Raw genomic sequence first — 25,680 nt, 5'->3', positions numbered from 1 at the left:
ATTTTATTGTCTCTAACTTTTGATGCATGAATATTTTGTGAGCTTTTACAAGTATCAGATAGTAGGTAACAAGGAGAAGTTAATGAAGTATATGGCAAAGTATGCCACAGGCTTTAATCTAGAATTTCTGCACATAGTGGCTTCCAGAATGGAGCATGCAGCAACTAGTAAAATCAATATTTTCAATTGACAGGCGGTCGGTGTTAAATGTTAATGGTATAATATAGCTTTGTCATATAATGTACACACTGCAAAATGAATCTATATTGATATTCATGCAGTAAAGATGAACTTCTAGTGAAAGTGTTTGGATATTAAAAAAGCTGAAATGTCACTAAATATTTCCACCTAATAAAGAAATATCATACCACTAAAAACTATTTGGTTTCCCTCATAAGTGGCCTCCATTGAGATTAGACTTTTGAAAAGAATATATGATGTAGTAAAATGGTTAAGTGTGTGGAATATAAGCCAACAGCTTGTGTGTTGGATGAAGAAGATTTGCTGGATGTGTCACAACTCCAAGACTGCACTGGAGAGGTGAGGCTATTAACATGCTTTCATTCTTGAAGCACCCTCAGACTTTAAAATGCCTGTCCTGCATTTAGACATCGTGATTTCCTTTTCTTTTCTTTGGCCGACATTACATATGGATTCATGGCGCATAAGAAGAACTCCATGTACAATGCATGATATATGTGCAATTTTAAAAAGAGTTTGTACTGCAGAAAGGATGTAGAACTGGATATCTTAGGTCTTAAACTGCCTATGGCCTAGGCTCCTGAATAATTCATGATCATGAGTACTGTATTTTTATACTTCACTATGTATACTGTATGCATTATACAGAACAAAAGAATGCTACGCTAAACCTACTAGTAAAGGGCAAAATTAGGGAGTGAGAAAGTGTTAGCTGAATCATTTAAAAGCAAGTGATCTTGGTTTTGTCATTACAAAGGGCAACCCCTTCAGATGGCACCTCAGTAAATTGAAAAGTTTCCTTGAAAATTGTAAGGCTAGCTTAGATCAAATGTGCAGGTCAATGAGCTGGTGATCTAGGTTAAATCCCAGTCAGTGGTATTTTATCAGATTTATAGGCTACTGGATGTCACAGGTTCATAATAAACCACAAAAGGTTTGAAGGTTTGGTTCAGACAACTAAGCTCCATGCCCCAAGAATAGATATTTATTTTAAGTTTATGCAAAGTGCTTTGCGATTAAGCTCTTGATTTTCATTTAGTCTAAAGCTCCTATTCATCGTTCTACCAATGATAATAGGGCCTTAAAATGTTTGCAAATTGTACAAGACCACTTTACATTGCCAGAGTGAGATAAAGAGACCCTAGCGTAAATGAGAATAATTCCCTAATACTTTCTCAGGAACCCAACAAACTGAGACCCATATATTAAAAAAAACTAGCTGCCCAAATCGTGCATGCAAATTTACAAGTGCAATGGACATGCTAAGGAGTCATAACTCGCATCTGTGGTGGATCCAAAAAGGCATATATAGCCATCTATTAGTGCCCACAGGCAAGTTATGGGCCACAGTGTCTATTTGCTTGTACAACTACCCAATGTTTGTGCAAAATGGACATACACAGTTGATAAATGTAAATTTCCCAGGCACAAATTAGTCACTCTCATTTGAAATTTTGCCCTGATGATTAATTATTCACATTAAGGCCCCTATTCAGCAAAGGACTTGGATAATTTAAACACATAAATGGTCCAACTAAAGTCAATGGTTAGGCGCTTTGTTGTGCTTAAACAGCATGTTTAAGTGCTTTATTGAATCACAAACATCAAGAAATCATAAGCTTAGCATTGATCTCCGAGATACTGAAAGGAAAGGCCTGGCTGAGGTCTGGGCTTTCCCTTCATTCTGTCCATTTGATTTTTCAGCAAGGAATATGTGTGATGCTTGACTTTGTGGTGCTTTATAGCACGGGCTGCTTTGGCAGAAATCATGAGGGGTTTCATCATATGAAAGAGGTGTTCTTTCTAACGTGGGTTATTGGGCAGAATGAAGAACCGTACCTCCTTCTATGTTACTGGACATATATTCAACGATGGCTGTTCTCAGATCAAGAATTCTGTGTGTTCAACTACATAGTAAATATAATTCCAGCTTGCTGAATGAGCTGTTGAAGGACAGGAGCATATTATATAGCTAGATGCAGGCAAGCGTCTCACAGGCATGAATGAAGAGAGTGTAAAAAATTCTCCTTATCTATGAATGTAGTGTCAACCGGGAGGACTGTGTCACTACAGCAAAGGTCTAAGAGTGTCTAGCATGCAGCTTCCTCTTTTGAATTTGGAAGCTGATCACGGCACATAGTAGAATCATAAAGGTTAATGATATGTTTGAATATACAGAAAGGAAATGGGGAAGATGCAGCTCTGAGTCATCCAACTTTTGCCCCCCCCCCACACACACACTGGCTGAGAGAGGTGGAAGGTGCCTGTAGTAGTGTGATCAGGCAAGAATAGTTTCAAGAGCGGGTATCCAGAATGACGTTGCATTACTCAGAAAGAAGGGGAACAGCTACACAGCAGTTGGAAGTGTAATTTCCAGCATTGCTGGATGTACAGGTGCTAGTTTCTATAGAACAAGCATGTTAAGCATAGAAGTGTAGCGGTGTGAGCTAGCCACCCAAGTACATACTGAACCTATCAGACGGGGCTGTACTCAGGTGGCCAGCCACAGGGCTATACTGCTACTTTTAGTGTACTAGTTCAACAAAACTAAGCGCAAGTACATCTACCCATGCTGGAAAGCGCAACTCTGGCTGCTGTGTAGACGTGTCCAAAGAATATGGGCAGAATGAGGAAAAACAGAGCGTTCAGTTCAGTGCTTAATTAAGTTCTGAAATCAGAATGATTTAAACATGTATTTTCTTGTCTCCTCACAATGACTTGTGTACTGTATTTGCAGCGCATTATGAAACAGTGACCCAATGCAAATGGAGGCTGCTCTAACTTACAACAACCTTAATACAGCTGCCCGTGGGCTTCTCCACAGCCCAGAGTTGCCAGAGTACTCCACCCACTGCCCAAATATGCCCCTTCCTTCCCCTAGCATGGCCCTATGTTTTGTGCTATGAAGGGGCATAGCAGCCATAAGGCCAATGTGCCAGCTCTGTGCCACTCCCGTTTTGGGGGAATTCATTTGGAGGGCAATCTGCCCTTTATTGCTCCTGTGCACCAGCAGAGTAGGAGCTAGAATCTGGCCCAAGTTTGTATCATGGCAGACCTAATTCGTGCTTCCTTAGGAGGAGTGAGTCAAATCTCTGCATTTGCCAGTGCTGCCTTAAACCACTAGTCCACATACCCTTCTACCTCTAGATCAGTGGTGGGCTGCATGCGGCCCATCAAAGTAAGCTGATTGTGGGCCACGAGACATTTGATTTATGTTGACTGTCCTCCGGCACAGCCCCCCGAATCTCCCAGTGGGCGTGGTTTGCAGTTCCTGGACAAGGGGAGCTGCGAGAAGCGGCAGATAAACTAGGAGCTGTGGGAGGCCACGCCTGAGGACACTCAATGTCCACAAAATGTCTCACGGCCTGCACTCAGCCTAACCTGATGGGACGCAGGTTGCCCACCACTGATCTAGATGCTTTCATATGTTGAAGGTGTAGTACTAGAACACAGGAATGCTGAGCTCTTTTCCTGATTCTGCCACAGACTTCCTATGGAATGTTGCAAAATATTAAAGTAATGAAGACAGCATCATGATTCCTCTCTAGAAATATTGTGAGCTTGTTCCATTTTATCAGAATCTGATAAGAGTCTTTTCAATAGTGGCACATCACTAGCATTCTCTAAGTTTTCCAGTAGGGAGTTAATATGGATTTCCTACAAACTTTGAGGAAGGAAACTAAACTGGAATAATTTGGGGGTATCTTGTTTTATTCTATGTGATAATTTTGGAGATTTAATATGATGGACTTTAAAGCCAGAGTCATCTCCAAATTCCATAATTGCTTTCATAACACCAGACACTGAGGCAAGATGAATAGGGCCAGATCTAAAGCCTGGTTGAAGCCCATGGAAAGATTTCCATTGACTACAATGAAAGTTGGATAAGGCTTCATTGTCTGCATATTGTAAGCTTTGTTCTCTGGGCTTCCTGCATTTATCCCTAAGATATTGCAATTTTGTCTGATGTGCAAACCATTCTGTGGCAATTGTAAATAACAGTCAGGGTGACAGAGAGCTACCAATTTCTCTCTGAACTGCGGTAGGTTTATGAGAACAGGTTCCAGTGTAATACCCATCTTAAAAGATATACTGGTAGCAGTGGAACAAGATAGATAATGAATGGAAGGACTGATTCAAGCTTTCCGTGAAGTCAATAGATTTACACTGGTGTGAAACTAGTGTAAGATCAGAATCTGTAAAGCTACATCAACACTATGATCTAGGGGTGTGATTCCCCTGCTCATGTACACATAGTCATGCTAGCTGTCTTGGAGCTCACATGAATATAAATAGCAGTGTAGCTGGAGTACCATGGGTAGTGGCTGTGGAGCCATGGCTGAGCCATGCAGTGTACATACCCACTGGTTTCAGGTTAAGAGTGATGTGTTTTCACTTTTTAAAATCTGTCTCCAAATGTGTTTCCTAGCTTTACTTGTTTAACAATGCTAGACAAAGCCCTTAAACATATCATTAATTTTAAACATGTGGCCCCCATGGAAGGTGCCGTGTACTTCAGTGGGTGTACTAACATGTATTAAATTAGGCACCTGCTTAAGTATTTTGCCAAATCAGGGCCTTAGCTTATAGTAATTTAAAGATGTAAAATTATCAGTATATAAAAGAGTAGGCTCTGGATGATATTTTGACACCATTTCAGCTACTATTATGTGCTTAGAAACAGTTTATGTAATGTTCATTTCACAATAGCTCATTAATGGGAAAGCTACTTTGCAAAGGAAAGACTTGGAAACTTTAAAATGCCACAGTAAACCTGCATACTATAGGTAATGGGAAAACTACTGAATGATAGCTAGAGGCTAATTTTGACAGATGGATGTGTACAGTTGTGCTACTACATTTGTTTGTGCCTGTGGTCAATCGACGACGCAAATACCAGATGTGCCTCTGCAAATTTAATATTTGCACATGCATATGGCTGGAGGAGCACATAACTGACATATACATTCGCAAATACGTGATTTGTATACACATCAGGGATTTACATGCACAATTACATGCATTTATTTTCCAAACTCAGGCCCCTGCATTGTTGTCTGTGTTTTTTATTCAAACCCATAATTTTCCAATGACCATTTTCATGATTTAGGAAGTTCTGCTACATTTCAGGCATTACAAAGAGTTACTTTGTGGAAAGTGGGAACATATCTTTTTAGAACAGCATATTTACTGATCAACCTGAAAACTTAATATTTAAACATTATTTATGGATGGTATGTTTCCTCTGTGTGGGCATGCATCCCTATTTTTCTCTATTATATATGACATTCTGCCCATCATATATTTTATATTTCTTCAGGGGAAAAATTAATCCATGTGTCCAGTCTATTTCAAAAATGAGGTATATATAATTGGATTTTATGATAATGTAATGGCAATGTTAAAACCTTTATAGCATAACTATGCTTGCAAGGTGTATGTTTTATGCAGAACAATCAACAGTCTAATAAGCACACCAAGGAGCCATTAACTGGGTTGGCAAGTGGTGAGAACAGTACAGAATAAGCCAAAAGGCTTGATTTAGAAGACTGGATTAAACAACATGATTTTCAATAGTGCTGCAGAAGTGGGGCGATGTAGAGCATATCCTGAGGACCCGGAATGTTTACAATTTGTACAGCTGTTGTTGAGCGGAGGCTGCTTAGGAGTCTGAGAGCAGAATATAAGCACAGAACTTTATTGTGATTTGTGGTGATAATTTATTGAATGTCTTAAATTTACTTGTAAATCAGTGTCTATCTGTTTTGTTTTGTTTTTTTGCATTGTAAGAGTGCCTATAACAAACAGGTGAGAATTGCTAAAGACTAACATATAGTCCTGATTTATACTTACAATGAGCCTAGAGAGGCAGCTGTAATTGTAAGGAACATCTGTATCTTCAGTTGAAGGGCAGGTAATGGTACTTGTTCTGATTTTCTAGAGTCTTTTAAATCAGAAACAAAATATTCCTCAGCCCTCTACTTTCCCTATTCTTAAAATGATTAGAAAAAGTGGAAAGAAAACCAACAGTGCGATCAAAATATTTTGTAAAAATATAGGATTGTTGTGGTGTTTTTTTATCAAAAATTTTCCTAGCATAAAACACTGGATAAAGCAAAACAAGAATCTTTGTCTTTACAGTGTTATACGTTTCCATTTAAAGACAGATAATAGATTAATAGATTTCAAGGCCAGAAGGGACCATTGTGAGAATCTAATCTAACCTCTTGCATAACACAGGCCATAGAATTTTCTCAAAATGGTTCCTAGAGAGAAAATATCTTTTAGAAAAACATCCAATCTTGATTTTAAAATTGTCAGTGATGGAGAATCCACCATAACCCTGAGAAAATTGTTCTAGTGATTGATTGCTCTCACTCTTAAAAATGCATGCCTTATTTCCAGTCTGAATTGTCTAGATCCAACTTATGAAACTAATGAAACAAAAAAGTAAAATAAAGGGGAAGAGCAGTGAACTCTATTTATAATATTTTTGTCCCTTTTTGACCCGAGAGGCTAGTCAAAGTCTGGAGCCCTATGGGTGTGCCAGCTGGAAGCAGAAATTGATGGAGTCTCGTATTTTCTCTGATGAAGTTTTGTTTATTTACAAAGAATGTACAAAGTCCTGTATCACTGAATGCAGAAGGAATAAAATATCAGGAAACAGTTTCTTTTGCTCACAGCACCAAGAACATTCTTTTAGCCTGCACCCCGACCCCAAATCCTCATTCCAGGTTCCTTCCAGGGTCCACTAACATGTTTTCAGCTGCTCCTCTCTCTCTCTTTCAGTCTGTTCTTTCCTGTTCTGTTTCTGTGTGTTCTCTCTCCTCTTCCACCCACCCAATCTATCCAAAACAATGCTCAGGGCAAGTTTACACTACAGCGCTATTCTGAGGGGAGAGCGCTTTCCTGTTGGCATAATTATGCCACCTCTGCGAGAGGCATAAGCTATGTCAGTGGGACAGCATCTCCTGCTGACATAGTGCGGGTGTAAACAGTGCAAAACTTACGTCCCTTGGGGGGCAAGGGGGCTTTGTCACATCCTAGAGGGATGTAAATTAAATTGACTTAACCAGTACTGTATACCTGCACTCAATCAATAGCTCCGGGGCGGGTTCACGTACACCTTTTATCTTAGGTGGGGTTTATGCTTAGTTATGTTAATTGAAGGATGAGCTCACACATCAATCTCAATGGGGTTTTAACTCAAGCCATAAAAACCTTTCACCTAGCTCACAATAATATCTTTAAAAAGCAGCTACACACAAATATGTAAACATAATATATTTGGCTAAATAACTCAATATAATCCAGCAATTCTAGACTCATCTTTAGTCCACTTCACAATCTATGCAGGATTACTAAGGCCCTTACTGTGCATGGAGGATTTTTATGAACTCCAGTAATTAAGAGATGACCTTATATCTCAAAATAACATGGGGATTTTGGAACAATCAGTGCCACATTTATGTTTTCTTTCACCCCAGTACTCTGATACCTTCAGTTCTCTAGTTGCTCTTTAAAGATAATTGCCAATGTTTCAGTAAATGTGTCAGCTGATTCCCTTCACTTTAAGGCATACATGTTATCTGGACCTGCAGATTTGTATGCTGTATATATTAAGGGAAAAAGTCTCTAATAAATGTACAGCCCTTTTACCCCTCTCAAAGCATGGGGGTGAACAGGGGACATGATGGAGCTAGGTTATGCCTATCCTTCACTGGTGTAGGGGCCACTAATTGGTGAATTTTGCAGTGCATCCTAAAAATGTCAAGGGTGAGATAGATGCTTTCCCATCCCTTTTGGGAGGGTATTAATAAGTATGACAATATATGGAGTATAGAAGGATTGGCCTTATGTCCATCTACCTTCTCTGTAAATGGCCTCATTCCAGAATCAATTACATGAATATACTATTTCCTCAACATTTTAGTACATTAGTTAGCAGCCACTCTATATTCTCTCTCTCTGTCCGGAGAAATCTAATAACCAGATACCTCTCACCTGTCTTTACCTTTAGTTTGTCACTTTATCATTTTTGAAAAAAAGCAATTGCTTTGATCTCCACTTTTGCTTGGGGTGCAAGCAGGGGAATAAATGCTTATTTATAGGGTCTTCAGTTCCATAGGTCTGTCACACAATCACTTGGGTAGAATATATTTCATTTCCACTATAATAAAGCCAAAAAGCTTTATAAAAAAAGGAAGTGGTAGTAATTTATGATGAGATTGACTTGCATAGGTTTTGTACAACACAGAAAATCAGTGTCCACCTTTGACCCAACATGCTGCAGACCTTTCTATATTAATGGTGTACAGTTTCAGGCAAGAAAAGAAAAAGGAGCTCAACACTAAATGGAAAGAGGCAAAATACATTGAATATTGAATGTCAAAATCAAGAGGAAAACATGGGAAACCCATGAAAAGTTCTTCTCAGGGGACTGTGAGAGAGTCAGCTTTAACTGGAATACAAAAGCTTTCATTTCCTCTTCCATAACAGAAAAAGAAAAACCACAAACAAAAATGAACTTGCAGTCTTGTCTCAGAATAGTTAAGTGTGCTGCATAAAGAGCCCTCTGTAGTGTTTTTGGCTACGTGTAACGTTTTGTGTGTCTGGATGGATACAACCTAGAGGCAGTAGCTACACTTTCATAAATTATTTCAGTCAGAGACTCATAGAGAAATAGGCTTTACTCATTCAGTTTACGAAAAACAAAAATTCAATAGAGCTGACAATAAGCTTTTTACTGAGATCTAAATGCTATAGATTCAGAAAAACAGAATTGGTTTTAGGTATTTTTGTTTCCCAATATATCAATGTGATCCTTTTCTGTTGAGATTTCTCATATGTTTTTGCCTTATATGCTGCTTCATAATCCGGATACAAGTATGTAGCTGCAGCTCATACCCTTTTTCACCAATTAAAATAAATCTTCATATAATCAACAAAACAGCTAGGAGAAAAGTCCTCCAGACCCTACCAAGATGTCAATAGCATATAATGAAACAGTATTCAAGATTTCTCTAAAGTATAGTTCTGATTAAACAAAATAAAATTATAATAAAGGGAAAACAATGTGTGTGAAAATATACAATAAACACTTGATTAAATATTAATATTAAAATGGAAAGAGCAACCTAATAATCCATAATTTAAGTATAACTATAGATAGATATTTAAATATTATTTTACACAAAGCTATAAACTATTAACTTTTTGCAAAACACTAATATAATTCTGCAAACACTAATGTACATGACTTCAGTAGATTAATCATCCGAGTAAATTTACTCATGTTTTTAAGAATTTGCAGGATTGGATCCTTAGGTAATTATACATGCTAACCCTGTTGGCTTTGTGTATTCATTTGCCTGTGCTGAATGCATATGCATTACTTCTAGCTGTAGCTCGCGAAAGCTTATGCTCAAATAAATTGGTTAGTCTCTAAGGTGCCACAAGTACTCCTTTTCTTTTTGCTTTATATGTCAGTCAGTTTGGCAGGACTGTTGTTGGACTCCAATACCATATATCATAACCTCAGATAAATTTTAAGGCCTGATCCTATTGAAATGAATGGAAGTTTTGTAAATTACTTCAGAGGCACAAGGCTCAAACCATTAAAGATTAGACGACATTGGATCCAGTGAACTTCTTGATTTGTTGTCATTGTATCTTGATTTATGAGAATGAGAGTTTCTAAATAATATTTAGGGTTATCATAGTAAATAAAAACTATCCCAAAATAATTAGGAAATAAAACAGTGGCATCAATTTTCATATGTAAAGAATTGCCTTTTATAGGGATTTACACCTACAGACTTGAGTAGCTCTGTGAAATGTATGGGAAAATATGGATCCATTTATCTTGAAAAGGAAATTATGCATTTCTTCCAGACATCTGAAAGGACACAATCTTTGGTCTCAACAGAAATCAAAGTTGTTATTAGTATCTTCCCATTTAGATCATACACTTTGTAACACTGGGTCAGTGAAGGTTAAAAAATCAGCAAGCTGCGTGACCTGTAAGCAGCCCTTAAGGAAATATCTAAAGGATATTGCAATGGTAAACAGACTATTCCTTGTAGATACCTTTCAAAGCCATGTTAAGTAGAGTAGAATCCTGTATTTGAAACCCATTTGCCTGTATTGTTAGAGAATCAAAGGGTAAGTGCTAAACGTGTCTATGTTTACCTGCATCCTATTAGAAATCTAACAATGTGATCTAATCAGCTTGTAGATGTCCTGTTCTGGTCTTATTATGCTTTGTTACTGTATTCCATTGACTCAGAGAATAAAAGGCGATATTATTAGATGGGACTTTTGGTGTAATAATATTATTATCCTCATCTCTCTTTGAAACTTGTAATTCCACACAGTAAACCACCTGTGAACTATCTTGATAGTTTGAATGGCTATTGCTAAAGGTATTGTCTGAGAAAGGATCCATTGAACTGAGATCACAGACTGTCCACTCGCTTTCATCAAAGCCCATGTGGTACAGTTGGCTGTAAGTGTGCAGCCTTCTTCAACATCTCAGGTCTGCTTAAAATTTAACAGGGAAGGTCTAAGCTGCAGGACCAACGTCTCCAGATAGTTTCCTGGATTACCCTAGATTTTCATGAAAAAACTCTTGACAGATTCTACATCTGAACTGCCTATTGGACTATAACCCACTGAAATTATTCCAGAGAGACTTTTACAAGTCAGCAGATATAACTTCTCTGCGATGATCCTGAGTTTTGAACACGGAAAGTCACTTGTATATATGTGATTCCTTAATCATTTATAACTCTCTTCTTCCTTTTTCCTTTTAATAATAAATCTTAGATTTTGTTATGAAGGATTGGTTGATGATCTCTGGGTAAGTGTGATATCTGGGTAAGATCTGAGATTCATGCTGACCTGAGGGTAAGTGTCTGATCCTTTGGGATTGATAGAAATATAAGTGTGGTGAATAGGGTTTCTGGTAACCCCTCATTATATTAGATTTGATTGTCTATAGGGGAACCAAGGGCTGGAATGCCTAAAGTGGACTGTGTTTGGCTTCTTGTTAACCAGCTTGGTGCTACAAAAGCTCTGTTGTTCCTGGCTTCTGGAATCTAATTATACAATAAACCAACAGTTTGGAGGACTGTCTGCTGTATTTCTTGCTGTCTGCCCTGAGAGTGGCATTCTCAGTGTGACCCATCCAGGCACCAGGTCACACATATGTTTGTCACATTTCTGGTATCAATTAATTTGAAAGGTATACAGGAAAGTTTTCATCAAGTGACAATAGGATTTTAATTTTAAATCAAGGTGAGCTTGTGGTTTGGCCATATGTTTAAGTGTGTGATTGCATACATAGACATAGCTGTCTAATTGGGCATCCAAATTTAGTTGGTGCCTTTGAAGGTGTGATTTATTGTAAACCACTCTGTAATACGTTGGTCTCTATTTCCTATAAATCAAATTACATGTGGGCAGCTTAGACTTGATTTGTAACCACAACTGTTTTCATGGTGTGCACTGAAAATAAATTGTACAGAGGTGTTTTTATCCTACTAATAATGTGTACAGGAAAGCAGATTTGTAACACTTTTAGAAGAACAGTATAATTTTACAAACTTTAACTTCAGTTAAAATGAGAGAATCTAGATAAATGAATAGATATTTTCATAAGATAATATTTCTCCTCTTTATCAAAAGTTGCTTTTACTTTTGCCTGTGGTTGATCATTGTCTTTACTGTGACCATTGGGCCAGATCCTGTAAAGCGATATTCACAGACATCATCCTTTACTTACATTTGGGAAGAAGGCATAATGGGCATCATAGGGAGTTTCAGGAGATGTGTGTTCAATTCTGGTTGTTAATTCAACTTAATTAGTCACTTAATTTTCTTGCCTTGATTCCCCATCTGTAAAATGCGGATGATACCCTACCTCAGAGGGATGATGTGAGGATAAACCTTTAAGTACTTTAAGAGGCACACAGGCAGTGTGGTGATGATAGCCTGGTCTTCACTATAAGAACTATCTACATAGCCTAATATATTAAAATCTATGCAAAAATTAGACCCAAACACAGAGGATCAAAAAGATGCTTTCCCAACACTGAGCATGATGATCTGCTGTTACATCATTGTAATCCTCCTCTTCCAATCACCCTGCTCTATTTCATTGCCTCATGCATTGGAATAGAGTAGGGTTATTACATTATGTCTAATTTACTATACTCCATCCTGCAAAAGGATCAACAGGGGTGAGGAAGGATTTTTTCCCCATAAACTGAATTGCACAATTGGACAGATCCATTATAGCTGGGAAGAAGGGAGCTTCACCTTTCTTTGGTGCATCAGGCATAGACCACTGTTGAAAACAGGATAGTGGATTTGATAAACCATAGGTCTGGAAAGGCCTTGATCCAGCAAAGCATTTAAGCATATGTGTATCTTTAAACAAAAGTTGTCTCATTGAAGTCAATGACTTTCTCACAGTGATTGCTCACATTGACTTCAAAGAGACGAGTGTACTTAAATGCTTTGCCAGTTTTGAGGCTTATAAGTATATATTATTTCCCATTCCCCCCTAATCTCTGTATACTTGTTTGTCTGTTATTTAACTGTGAGCTCCTCAGGGCAGGGACCTTTCTTTTTTTCTATGTGGAAAGTTCCCAGCACCCAGAGAGCATTAGCATATAAACAAATAATAATAAAAGGCAGGGATAAATCTTCTGTTATTAGAACTGGCTCTTCCTGCCTGTAATTGTAATGTGCTCTGCAAGTCTTTTTTTTTTTGAGCACAGAAGACGGATAGTTCACGTTCATTATGTCAGGGTAACAGGTGAGAGATAATACTGTGGAAAGTTTTTCTGTTTTGTAAAGAATTACATATTTTAAAATAAAAAAGGCATACAAGGAGGAATGGCTTTTGTGACTGACAGTTTTATTCTGAATAACAATAGTTTGCTTGACTTTGAGTCTTCATTTAAAAGCTTCAGTTTCCAATTTCTGTGGGCCAATGTGGGTCTTCCAAAAACAAAATTGTTTGTGCATTTTCTGCTAATAGTTCTTATTTTTTGTGTGACAGAATTTAACATCGTCTGCATTTAAATGCTATTTTTTTTCAGTTAACTGTAGAATAATCATGAGTGGAAACAAAGACAACATTTCAAATCCTGCTGTATGAAACAATAGCACAATTCATTCAGTCATCCAAGTCAGTCAATAACTTCCCATGAAAGCATCAGGAAAAACAGGTTAAAGAGCCAGGGGACACAGTGAGAAGTGACAGTACTGAGAAAAAAAGTGTTATGCATTGTGGCAGGTCAAGCAAAACAACCCAGACAGGGTCATAAAATCCAAATACTTCACTTTCTTCAGCCTGGTTTCTGATCAGCAGGGCTCCCAATTTCAATTGCCCTTTCCAGTGCAAATTTTCTTGATTGGTAATAATAACGTCTTTATGCGTAGGGTTTGTAGTTAATAACAACATCTCAGGATCTTTCTGCTCTATGAGCTTATATTTCGATGGGATTTTGGAAAGGGTTCCCCATGCAAAGATGTCATTGAAGCAGTGTCTTTCTTCTGAAAATGCCACACCTCCTGGTTCCCATATAGTATGTCTAAGTAGACTTTATGAAAAAGCTATCCCTTGCCAATCCGCACTGCAGATCTTTTAGCAATAGAAGTTCCATGGGCAGAAAAAGTGAAAAAAAGAAAAAGAAACAGAAATAGCAGGTCTAGTTTTAAGTATAGGAGAGAATTTTGGCTCAGATCCTCAAAAGTATTTAGGTGCCTAATGCCTATAGATTTCAAGGGGAGTTAGATGCCTAAATACCTTTGAGGATCTGGGCCTTTGCCCTAATTGAGCCTTGCCTGAGGTGATTTTTTTTAATGGACAAATAACATTTAGCATTATCATTCTTCATCAATATGAAATATGACCTTGTGATTAAGATACTGGACTGGGAATCAAAAGACCTGGGTTAAATTCCCTCTTCTGCCCCAGACTCCTTGAATGATACTAAACAAATCCCTGAATCTATCTGTGCCTCTGTTTCCCATCTGTAAAAGGGGACTAATGATCCTTCCTTTCTCCCACTTTTCCTGCTTCAGTAGTAAGCTTTTCAGGGCCAGGACTGTCTCTCTTATTCTGTGCATATACAGCATTGAGTACAATGAGTTTCTAATCTTGGTTTAGGCCTCTAATTGCTTCTGCAGTGTAATAACAATAATCTCTGTAATGGGCAGATAAGTAGGCTTTGTGCCTTTGCTGGAAACTTTTCATAGCAATTTTGCAAGGCTGTGTTAGTTAAAGGCAAGTCCAAAACAAAACCTCAGGTTCCTACACTGCCAAGTTTTGGATAAATTCAGACTGGATCCCTTTATGAATTTTCGGTCTTGGGCTCATCTCTGTCCTTAATGAGGATGATGAGTTTTATATGGACTGAAGAGATTAATTAAATTATCAGGACTTTGAAAACTATCATGAATTCATGAACTGAGCCAACAGGAAAATGTAATATTTCATAAGACATATACTGTATCCAAGTCCACACTCATTAAGTGATCTGTCAGCCATACTTGAGCCTGATATTTTATCAAGAAATATGTGGATATATTTAAAGCAATGTGGACAGTCAGAGTGGTGAAGTCCCACTCCAGATCTGCCAGTTTCACTTTATTTTTCAGTGTCAATTAATTTCTATCACTGTTAATGATTAAAAACAAAATCATAATTTGGCTGAGGTCACCTTTTAAAAAGTAACAGCAGTGGAAGCTGTTTTGTGCTGTTCTATATTTGGAATAACTCTTTGGTACATAAATGTAGTTTGTCAGAGAACACGGGCTATGACATCTTTTTAAATGACATACATTGTTACTAGCCACTATGATATAGCACTGTAAAAAAACATGCCAGAAAAGTCTATGACGCTGTAACCTCATATACCCATATATTAATTTTAGTTATATTGGGGCCTGAGCCTGCCTTCCCTATGGACAAAGTTGAAGGGAGTTTTTTCTGAGTAAGGAATACAGGAATGGGCTCTGAATGACACCTCTACCAAAATGAATATATCACTGCTTTTTAAATGGCTCTGTCCCCTTTCTCTCATAAATAGTCAATGGCATGTATAAGGCCCTCATAGAACTTGAAAGTGAAGCATTGGTCACATACCTACTTCTTCTTCTTCTTCTTCTTTTTTACTTTCTTTAACAGCAACAAATTGGAAAAGGAAAGGAAATATAATAGGAAACTTATAAACGTCAGGTTTCAGAGTAACAGCCGTGTTAGTCTGTATTCGCAAAAAGAAAAGGAGTCCTTGTGGCACCTTAGAGACTAACCAATTTATTTGAGCATGAGCTTTCGTGAGCTACAGCTCACTTCATCAGATGCATACCGTGGAAACTGCAGCAGACTTTATATATACACAGAGAATATGAAACAATACCTCCTCCCACCCCACTGTCCTGCTGTTAATAGCTTATCTAAAGTGAGCATCAGGTTAGGCCATTTCCAGCACAAATCCAGGTTTTCTCACCCTCCACCCCCCCACACAAATTCACTCTCCTGCTGGTGATAGCCCATCCAAAGTGACAACTCTTTACACAATGTGCATGATAATGAAGTTAGGCCATTTCCTGCACAACCGTTCCTGAAAACGGGAAAGAATTTCTGGACATTTCCCTCTTTTATTTCTCTGTCCCTGAACCCAGAGGATGGAAGAAAAGAGATAAATCCCCCTCTTCCTCTGTGCATCCACGGTGTCGGAGTGAGTGACCCTGATGTTACATTATTACAACATTTCAAGAATAATTTTCCTAGTAAATTGTCTGTACAGAAGCTGTTACAGGGTTTTGCATACATTCTGCTGACCTGCAAGTTATTTCTTACATAAATGTAACAACTGAGCCTCAAAACTAGTGATGTAAGAAGGAGGGCGAGAAAGATGAGAAACATTCCTCTCAGCAGCCAGTAGAGTGCTGGTGGAAGAAGAGAGTTGGTATTTCATTAAATTAAGTCACAGAGGGCCACAAAATAACTTCAAAGTGAGATCCAGACATTGCATTATGCTTCCATACGTGACTGTGCTCTATACTGAGTATTACAACAACACAGTGATACAAGCATCACAATGCAATGTCAGGACATCACTCGGAAATTATTTTCTGGCTCTCAGTAACTCCATTAGATGAAATGGTTTTCTAGCTCTCTAAAGTTGAGGATCCCTACTCTTCAATAAGTACACCTTCCAGCAGAGTTTCTTCTAGAAAAGGAAAGACAGGCTGAATCAATGCATAAAAGAAGGACCTAGTAGTGCAACTGACCAATTTAGAGAGGAAAGGTCATCTGGAAACAGTAGATTAACTGCTGATGTCAATACAACTCTGCTGATGGACAAGGGTAGCCTTGGGTTTGATGTACCAGCAATATCAAGGGTATATTTGCAATATATCTAAATTAAAGATTATATACTGGAGATGAATTTAGATTATACTTTTTATGTTCCATAATAATCATTCTCTGCTTCTCATTATCCACTTAAGAATTACACTAACAAGCTGGAAGACTAATGAATCAAATGCTGCTACAGTATCATTGGCATATCTACCAAGCAAATTGTCTTGCAAGTATGTTATGGAGATGCCTGTGGCTCTTTTAGATTATGCTGTGTATGAGTTATGTATTGAAATATGTTTTGACTGGCAGCACATTTTATTCTGTACCAGAAAACTGCAAATCCGTGTGCACTGCTTATAGCACTGGCTAGGAAAAAGTTGACACATTCTCCTCCCAGTATACTCATTCTCTCACTCTCTTGTCATATCAGATTAAGCTGTATGCATATAAAAGTTCAAGGCTTTACTACTGAACTTGTTGGGGTTATATATAATCAGTTTGAAATGCATAGCATTTCTATAGCATTCTGATTTCATTTTAATGCAAACAATTTGTAAGTAAAGGAGATCTAGACCAACAGCTTGAATATCAGCAAAGGGAGGTTATGTGAATGAGAAGAGGTGGATATTTTCACTCTTGAAGTAGGCTCAAGTACCAGCATTCAGATGTGCATTTTGAATACCACAATGTTCAAGGTTGATAATATCTGCTGTTTTGATTCAGGCTGAGGTATATTTTTAAATCCTATATTAAAAAATAAATGAACTGATTTCTTTGATTGTAGATTTCAGAAAATAATGTCTATTCAAACTTCAAAATGTGCTGCATATGTTGTGAGAGAGCATATAATTCTTTTGCTGATGAATTTATTGCTGATATATTTAGACATAATGAATAGTAATAAAAGAAGATGGCACATTTAGAATGCTGGTGGAGAATATTTCTTAACTACCAATAACATCTTTTATTGCCCTATTTGGTGACTGCCTCATCTCCATCTTTTCTCCTTCTTTTGTATAAGAGCTAGTGCTCCCCAACTTATCAACACAACCAGTCTAAATGGATTCCATGTTGGGATTATTTCTACTAGAAGTGAAAATAATTGCTATCTAACTCTATCGTAAGCATTTCTAAATCACCCACCACCACAACATTTAGGTGCCACACACAGTAATTAGATTTTGCATAAAGTTGTCCAAAGGAGGATTTAATTGTCTTTGTATTTATATGGGCCATTAACTTTAATGGGACTACTCATGTGTTTAAAGTTGAACATGTGCTTAAGTGCTTTGTTGGATCAGGGCCATGATCCCTATCATTCTAATATCTAAGCAACACACAACAAATAATGAATCGTTCCTCACAACACTCCTGTGAGAGACGCAATATTAGTATCTCCATTTTACAGGTAGGGAGAGAAGGCAAAATGAGACTAAAGACCAGATTTTCACAGACGAGTACCTTGTTTCATAAGTAGTCCCAGTGAAATCAATGAAGAGTACAGTACAACTCATTATGAACCAAGGTATCAGAATCCAGCTCTATATGACTTTCACAAGATCTCACAGGAAGCTTGTGGCAGAGTCAGGAACTGAACCTAGGTCTCCTGAATCTAATCCACTGTCTTAGTCTTAACCACATGAGCATCTGAATTTCATTTTTTTTTTTTGCTTCCTGGTTCTAAAAGATTACTGTTGTTTTCCTGCTCCCTTGGTTCGAGTTTCAGTAAGTAATTATACAATTTCTTCAAAGAGCTTTAAGCACAGATTTAGAAAAATAACATTGCTTAGGCCTAGTCTGATAAAGAACTGAGTATCTAACATTGAACTTTTCAGCTTTGCTGAATAACTCTTTTGAAATATTTCTTCATTTTCATTCATAAAGCGCCGATATCTTAAACTGGCAGTTATAAAAGGGGCAGTGGAAATCAAGTGTCATGACAGACTGCATAGAATTCTTAGGAATGAAAGTAATACAACATGGTTTAAGTCTCTACTAGGAAAAGTTAGCCTCATCATGGAATTAGGATACATAAATATTTTCCCAAAATAATGATGGATTTAATTAAGGACTGTCACACTGCCTTGTCTGATGGGGGTGATAATTAATAATAGTCCTTTCTCCATAGTTTTGGTGCAACACACAATGCTTGTGAGAAGTCACTCTTATAAAAAGTAGCTACAAAATACAAGGTGCTAGAATGAGACTTCAAAAGCTTCCCTGGTCCAGGAGCAGACCATGGACTATAAATCAATGTGTTACTTTGCTCCTGCCTTGCCTCAGATGGGAAGTAATTTGCTACTGGTCTATACCAGAAGCAGATTTCTTACCCATCCCCACAGTTTGGCTGTGTTTGATGTTATGTGAGGGTGAGTGTGAAACCTTGGCTGGAGGATGGAACCCATTCCCAGCCCACTCCCTGGGAGATAAACAGCCCTGCAGAGGATGCTCTGCCCAGCCTCAGTGCTATGACATTCAATGTGGGTAGCCTGCAGAAGGCAAGAGACATTTTTTCCCAATGAGAGTACAAACAAGTTATAGTACACACAGGGACTATATATTGTATGAGGTAAATGTCTCAAACCCATCTAAACTACTAGCACCATGGTCTCTCCTGCTCTTCCACAGTTAAGGTAGATGACCTGCTCTCAGAGGCAGAGCTTCATGTAGCCTGACTTTCAGAGGTCCTGGGTATCTGCAACTCCAACTGAGGTCAGGTGCTCAGAATTTCTGGATTTCAGGCCTGTAGGCGCCTACATATCAGTTTAGGACCTTGCTTTAAGTATCTGTGTCTGACAGGATTTATATATATATTTGTTTTTTTCAGTGTTCCAGTGACTTAAAAATAGCTGAATCAATTTTCATGAACTTTTCCAGAGAAAATTATTTCTGGATTGAGACTAACAATGACAAATCTTTGTTTTATTGTCTGCTTGTTATACTCTGAGTACCTCAAACTGTCCTGAACAATATATATGATATGAAAATATCATTCAACTGCTAACACAGCACAATTTTTCTCACTTGTGCTAAATGTTTTATACAAAATTATACTCACATCCAAAGCTAGTAAGAACTAATACAAGTGACCCAAACAAATTTCAAAACCATTAAAGCCACTATTTCTATTTGAAATGATGATTTATGTCCGCATTAAATTGAATCATTCGTATATATTATTGTGTCATAATGACACCTCTGTTATATGCCCTGATTGTAAGGGCACATTAATTATTTTTCATAGAATTTTAAGTCTTGTTATTTTATCCTGTTTCTTTTTTATGTTCCCATAATGGTCTCACTCTCATTTAGGAAGTCCTCATTCACCAGATTCTGTATTTTGACAGGAGGGTGTGCTGCAACCTTTCTCCTTCCCCTCCCCTCCCAAATCAGAAATAGCTACACATTCCATAAAATGATTATCTGAGAAGAGAGAAACATTGAGCAGCATCCTTATTTCCTCTACATCTCCGGAACCAAGGGAATCAGCTTTGCAATATACTCACCCCTATGTTGCTTGTAGGAAAAAGAAAATCAAATTTCTTAACAAAGAGGATTTTGCAAGATGTCCCACTGGACCTTATCTGCTTTTCAAAGAGGTAAGTAATATAATGCAGCAAGGTTACACATTTCAATTTGCAGTTGCAATGTAGTAATTATCACATAGGCATTTTCTGTTCAGGCTTACTCATCTCTGTGATTCATGGTCCCCTAGAGGGGGTGTAAGGTAGGCTCTTGTCTTTATGTATCTAAACGTTTTCTGGCTTTAGGCCTTCAAAGGCCCAAATTCAAGAGTGCCTTGCTGTGGTAAGGCCATGGTTTATTTTTAAAGATTTTATGTGGTTCTTCCCCACTTGGAGCTCTCGGGCTTTTCAGTTGTAAGATTACAACTTACAGAAGCTCTTTTGAATGCTATTGCTTCAGCAAGGAGACTTGTACACTAGGATCACTCCATTACTGATCTTCTTTACCCCCACCTCAATTTTCTCTAGGGAAAAAAAAATCCAATTTTTTCTAGATTTCACTCCCAAAGTTAAAGATGGAATTTCATTTCAATCATCGGATTTCCTCATTTTCCTTCCTTCAGATTTCATCTACAATCACAAAGATTTTTTCATCTGTGGTTGCTTAGTAGCTATACCCATCAAGCAAACTATCAGATTTTCCTTGGCCTGCACAAAATCATTTAAGAGACTGAAGAATATATTTGTCTTTGATCTTACAAAGGATTAGGTTCCAGTGGGAGCATCACAGAACACATCAGCCTAACCTATAAACAAGTTAGTGGTTCTTCAACTCTGCTTTGTAAGGAACATAACCATCTGTCTGGCAGAGAGAACTGAAGAACTGGTTATAGGTGTTTGTACAGCTTTTGTTATCCTCTTTAAAATCCTCCCATTAGCAACACTTCTGATCTCTGCAAAGCAGACAATTGATGCCTAAATGTTATTAAGCTCACCAAAGTTGAAAAACATGACCTTAATATTTGTAAAGCTCTTTGAAATCCTCAAAACCTGCCATAGAAGTACACAATATTGATTGATTAATATCATTTGTTAATATCTTATGTGTAGGGCCTTACCAAATTCTCAGTCCATTTTGGTCAATTTCATGGTCATAGGATTTTAAAAATAATAATTTTCATGATTTCAGCTACTTAAATCTGAAATGTCAGTGTTGTAATTGTAGGGGTCCTGACCCAAGAAGGAGTTGTGTGGGGAGGGTCGCAAGGTTATTTTAGGGGGGGTAGCAGTACTGCCACCCTTACTTCTGTGCTGCTGTTGGTGGAGGCGCTGCCTTCAGAGCTGGGCAGGTGGAGAGCAGTGGCTGCTGGCCAGGAGCCCAGCTCTGAAGGCAGCGCCCTGCCAGCAGCAGCAGAGAAGTAAGGATGACATGGTGTGGCATTGCCACCCATACTTCTGTGCTGCTACTGGCTGCTACTGGCAGGGCGCTGCCTTCAGAGCTGGGCACTAGGTCAACAGATGCCGCTCTCTGGCTGCCTCGCTCCGAAGGCAGCGCAGAAGTAAAGGTGGCAATACCGCAATCCCTCTGCACCTCCCCTTTGGGTCAGGACCCCAATTTGATAAATGCTGACAATCTGTACAGTATAGGGTAAAAGCACACAAAAGACCAGATTTCATGGGGGGGCCAGATTTCACGGTCCGTGACGTGTTTTTCATGGCTGTGAATTTAGTAGGGCCCTACTTATTTGAAATTGACAGGATGGTGAAGAGAAGAAATATGATAATAATAGAAACAAGGAGGAAAAAAAAAACAAATCCCCACTGTCAATTCAACCAACCCACTTTCTTTTCAGTTATGTCAACTATGATAAATACAATTAATTATCAATAAGAAACATTTCCTGGCTGTACTATTGTCTCCATCCTAAAAAGGAAAAAAAAAGGGGCATTGTAAATAGGATCTGCAGATGCCCAGAACTTCTGAAATCCAGGCCACTTCTTTGTGGGGTTTTGTGTTGTGATATTAATGAAGATATTAATGAAATCCATGTTCACTAACACAACAAACAGTTGCTGCAGTCTGTGGTTTTGTATTAAGTTATTGCTGGCTTACTCCCATTGTAACAGCCATCACTGAAAAAAGTTTTTAGCCTTTTAGTAAAGATACAGTGCCCCCCCCCGCCTTTAACCATTTGAAATTTAAAGCATTAAGTAAGGCTTTCATTTTAATAATCCTTTATTCCCTTTCCCTTTAGCCATATAGAGCTTTTTAAAGGCCCTGTTTGACAGTATTTTGGATAGTATTAGAGATTGTATTAATTGTCCTTTCTTGGGGGGAAAAAAGCGAAAGTTAGTTGAGATGGTCTTGAGCTGTTGTTGAAGTCTGATCTTGTTTCTTTGAAGACAACACAAGACAAACTCACACAAAAGCTGACAGAAAAGAACAGCAAAGAGAGAAAATGCACTGTCAGTCTCTGGTGCCAACTCTCATTTGCAGCCTTGCTGTGGGAGAAACACAGGCACAGCACACAGTCTTATCAGCCACTCCAAGACCTGACAAATTTGTACCACCATCTGGATGTTTAGCTGCCTCGCTACTCACAGGCTCTCAGCAATGTTGCAAATGATAAAGTCCTGGCTGGCTAAGGCAGATTAATTAAATAGAAGGCAAAAGGAGAGAGATAGGAAAGAAAAAAAATAAGGTAGGGAAGGAAAAGGACACATGAGGGAGGGGATGACAACAGTAATCGAAGTTTCACATTCCAGGAGCTGTTCAGGATTTAACCCTAGCCCGTGGAGGTGGTGATGTCTTCGATTCCCTCTCTGGATAGGTCTGGTCAGGGTGCCTTCCAGAGTCAGGATGATGAAGGCCCAATGGTGTCATCATAGATCCCCGGGGTCCCAGGAGTCAGTAGGCATTGCAGCAGCCACGATGGCAAAGCTCACTACTTCCAGTCGCTTTGCTTCTATTGAGTAATCCCCCAGAACAGCATCAAGGAAGGAGTGGCAGCCTTGTGCCATTAACCTTAACCAGTCAAAACACACTTTGGTGATTTCAATATTCCCTCCCATTTCTAGAATCTTTCAGCTCCTTTTTAAGTCAATCCAAGACTACCAGGAGCCTTGCAGACCCCTCATCACTTTTAATTTAAACAATCCAAATTGTACCAGTCTATTTGTCTTCAACTTTTGCTGACTTTAATAAACAGTTATGTGTAACAGGCTGAGCTAGACTCTTTGTTATTTTGGACAAGTTAGAGTACAGGTCTCTAAAATAGTGTTCACTGGAACTTTTTGCACTCAAGTTTTTAAAAAATTGGTCTAGTAAATTAAGCCACACACAACTTTCTGAGGAATAAGGGAGACATAAGAATATTCAAACACCACTTAAATTAAGCAGCCTCTGGAACTGAACAAGGCACTTGGAATGAAATGCAGCAACACTACACAACTGTTTGAGGGCAGTCAGTGAAGAACACTGTATCCATTTGGAATCACTAAGGGAACTGAAAAAGCAGAATGCACTTACATACAAAATACATATGAATGTAGCCAGGATACCAGGGTTAACCATTCTACCTCTTACAAAAAAAAGTGGCAAGTAACAAGGCATTGTTGTTTACAGCCCACTGAAAGGATGTTTGAGTATGAAAAAGTGTTCCAAAGACAGGGGTTTTTTTACAATTTTTTTTTATTTTAATTTTTAAACATTTAAGCTTTGAGAAGTTTTGTATTACAAGAGTTCTTATATAATATTGCTATGATATTATAGCTACACTATCGATCTGATTTTCCTCATCCATTATATCAGTTTTACATCAATATAACTCCACTCACTTCAATTATTTACTCCTGTTTAAGTGAATGGCAACTCATGTATTCATTTCCTAGGAGTGTTTCAGTTCTCTTTTTGTTTTCTTACAAATGTGATCATTGCTGTATTTTTAATAAAGAATTCCTTACCAAATGGTTACTGTTAGCTTAAGTAAGACTCATCTTTGAGGTATTTAGCCTTTGAGTTTCCCTAGAAAATGAACAATCAAAAAAATCTAGATTTTTTTCAGTGAAATTACAGGTGAACTTGTTATTACAAAAAAACTATAGACGGATTATAATTCTCAAGACTGACCTTGATATATTGATCTAATTTAATGCAGTTGTGAAGGGGGGTCTTTCATTCCATTACTACTATGTGAAGTAAAGGCCTAAGGATCAAACATACTGTGTTACCTAGATGAGCAGGAACAACTCTGTGTGGTGCTCAAGATGTTATACTCATGAGCAAATTAGATTATAGTCTTAGTAAAGTCTCAGTAATTCCCTCCTCCAAATCTAGAATGGCATTGGTTAAAAGCAGCATTGTAAATCTTATTTCCAATTAGCTTAAGCACTATAAACATCCACTGAAGTCCTACTAAATCTGCTTAAATTTGGAGGCCATCCGCCATTTGCCAGCTGGTAGTTCCTGTCTGGAGATTAAACAATAGATATCTGTGGGATGGGAGAAAGCTAATTTGAGATGAATAATGAAGAGACACCAAATCCTCATTAAGCAGCTTTCAAACCACAGTCTAACAAATGGCTCCTGTGATACTAAATAGTGGCCCATTAAGCAAAGAACTGTTGTGGAAGATGTTGTCTCTTATGCGGACAAAGTATTCTATTTGCCTTAGTTATCAATCAATTTCTCCTTGGAAATTGTATAAATTAACCAACCTGGCACTTCAAAAACTGCCAGTTAGGTATTTGGTACATGAAGTTATAAGAATGACTGTCTTAGGCCGAACAAAGTATTTGTTCAAAGTATTTCACATTCAGCAAATAGGAGAAATTACCTACCAGAAACACAAGAGTTAAAAAAAAAAGAGTGATCTTGTGTGGGGACACAACTTTGGAGCTACCATTAGAAAACCTCTTTCCAGTTATCTGCTTGCAAGGGGCAAAATATTTCCTCTAATATCCACTATTCAAGTTATGCAGAAAGTCATTTTGAGTGCTGTGTCTGAGCTATCAGGCCCTCCAACGGGGCCTGATGCAAATCCCATGGAAGTCAATGGGAGTCTTTCCATTAACTTCAAAGGTCTTTAGATCAGGATTATAGAGGGTGCTGGATGTGAAACCCATAAGATTCTCTAATAAAGGTACAGAAGAATCCCACCATCAGTGTTCCTACATAGAACAACTTTCTAGATAACAAAAAAGCCACTGTGCTTTCCCTTAGGGCTGAATATTTTGCCTCACATTCTTCTCAACACTTGCCAGCATGGGGAGCTCCACAACAAGCTTGAGATTCAAACATTGTGCCAGCACTAGATCTCTGGATGATCCATGGATTTTTCTATTTAATATTGTATTTGTATAGTGCCATTTTACAAACTTCACTGGCAACAGTCACACACTTTGCTTCTTTAAGACAAAATAATTGACATTTGGATATGTAATATGGGTTTTACCCTTTCTCCTGAAGCATCAGGCATTGCACATTGTTGGAGGCTGGATAATGGACTAAATGGATCACTGTTCTGTTGTGGCAGATTTTATACTCCTAAAAAGTAATAAAAAAGGAAGAAATATCAGCTTGTTTTCTGATCCTTCTGTCTAGGCACATTTTGCCATTATATATTTGTATAA

Source organism: Eretmochelys imbricata, chromosome 4 (assembly GCF_965152235.1).
Source record: "Eretmochelys imbricata isolate rEreImb1 chromosome 4, rEreImb1.hap1, whole genome shotgun sequence".
In the NCBI taxonomy this organism is placed as follows: Eukaryota; Metazoa; Chordata; order Testudines; family Cheloniidae; genus Eretmochelys; species Eretmochelys imbricata.
This window is presented reverse-complemented; position numbering follows the sequence as displayed.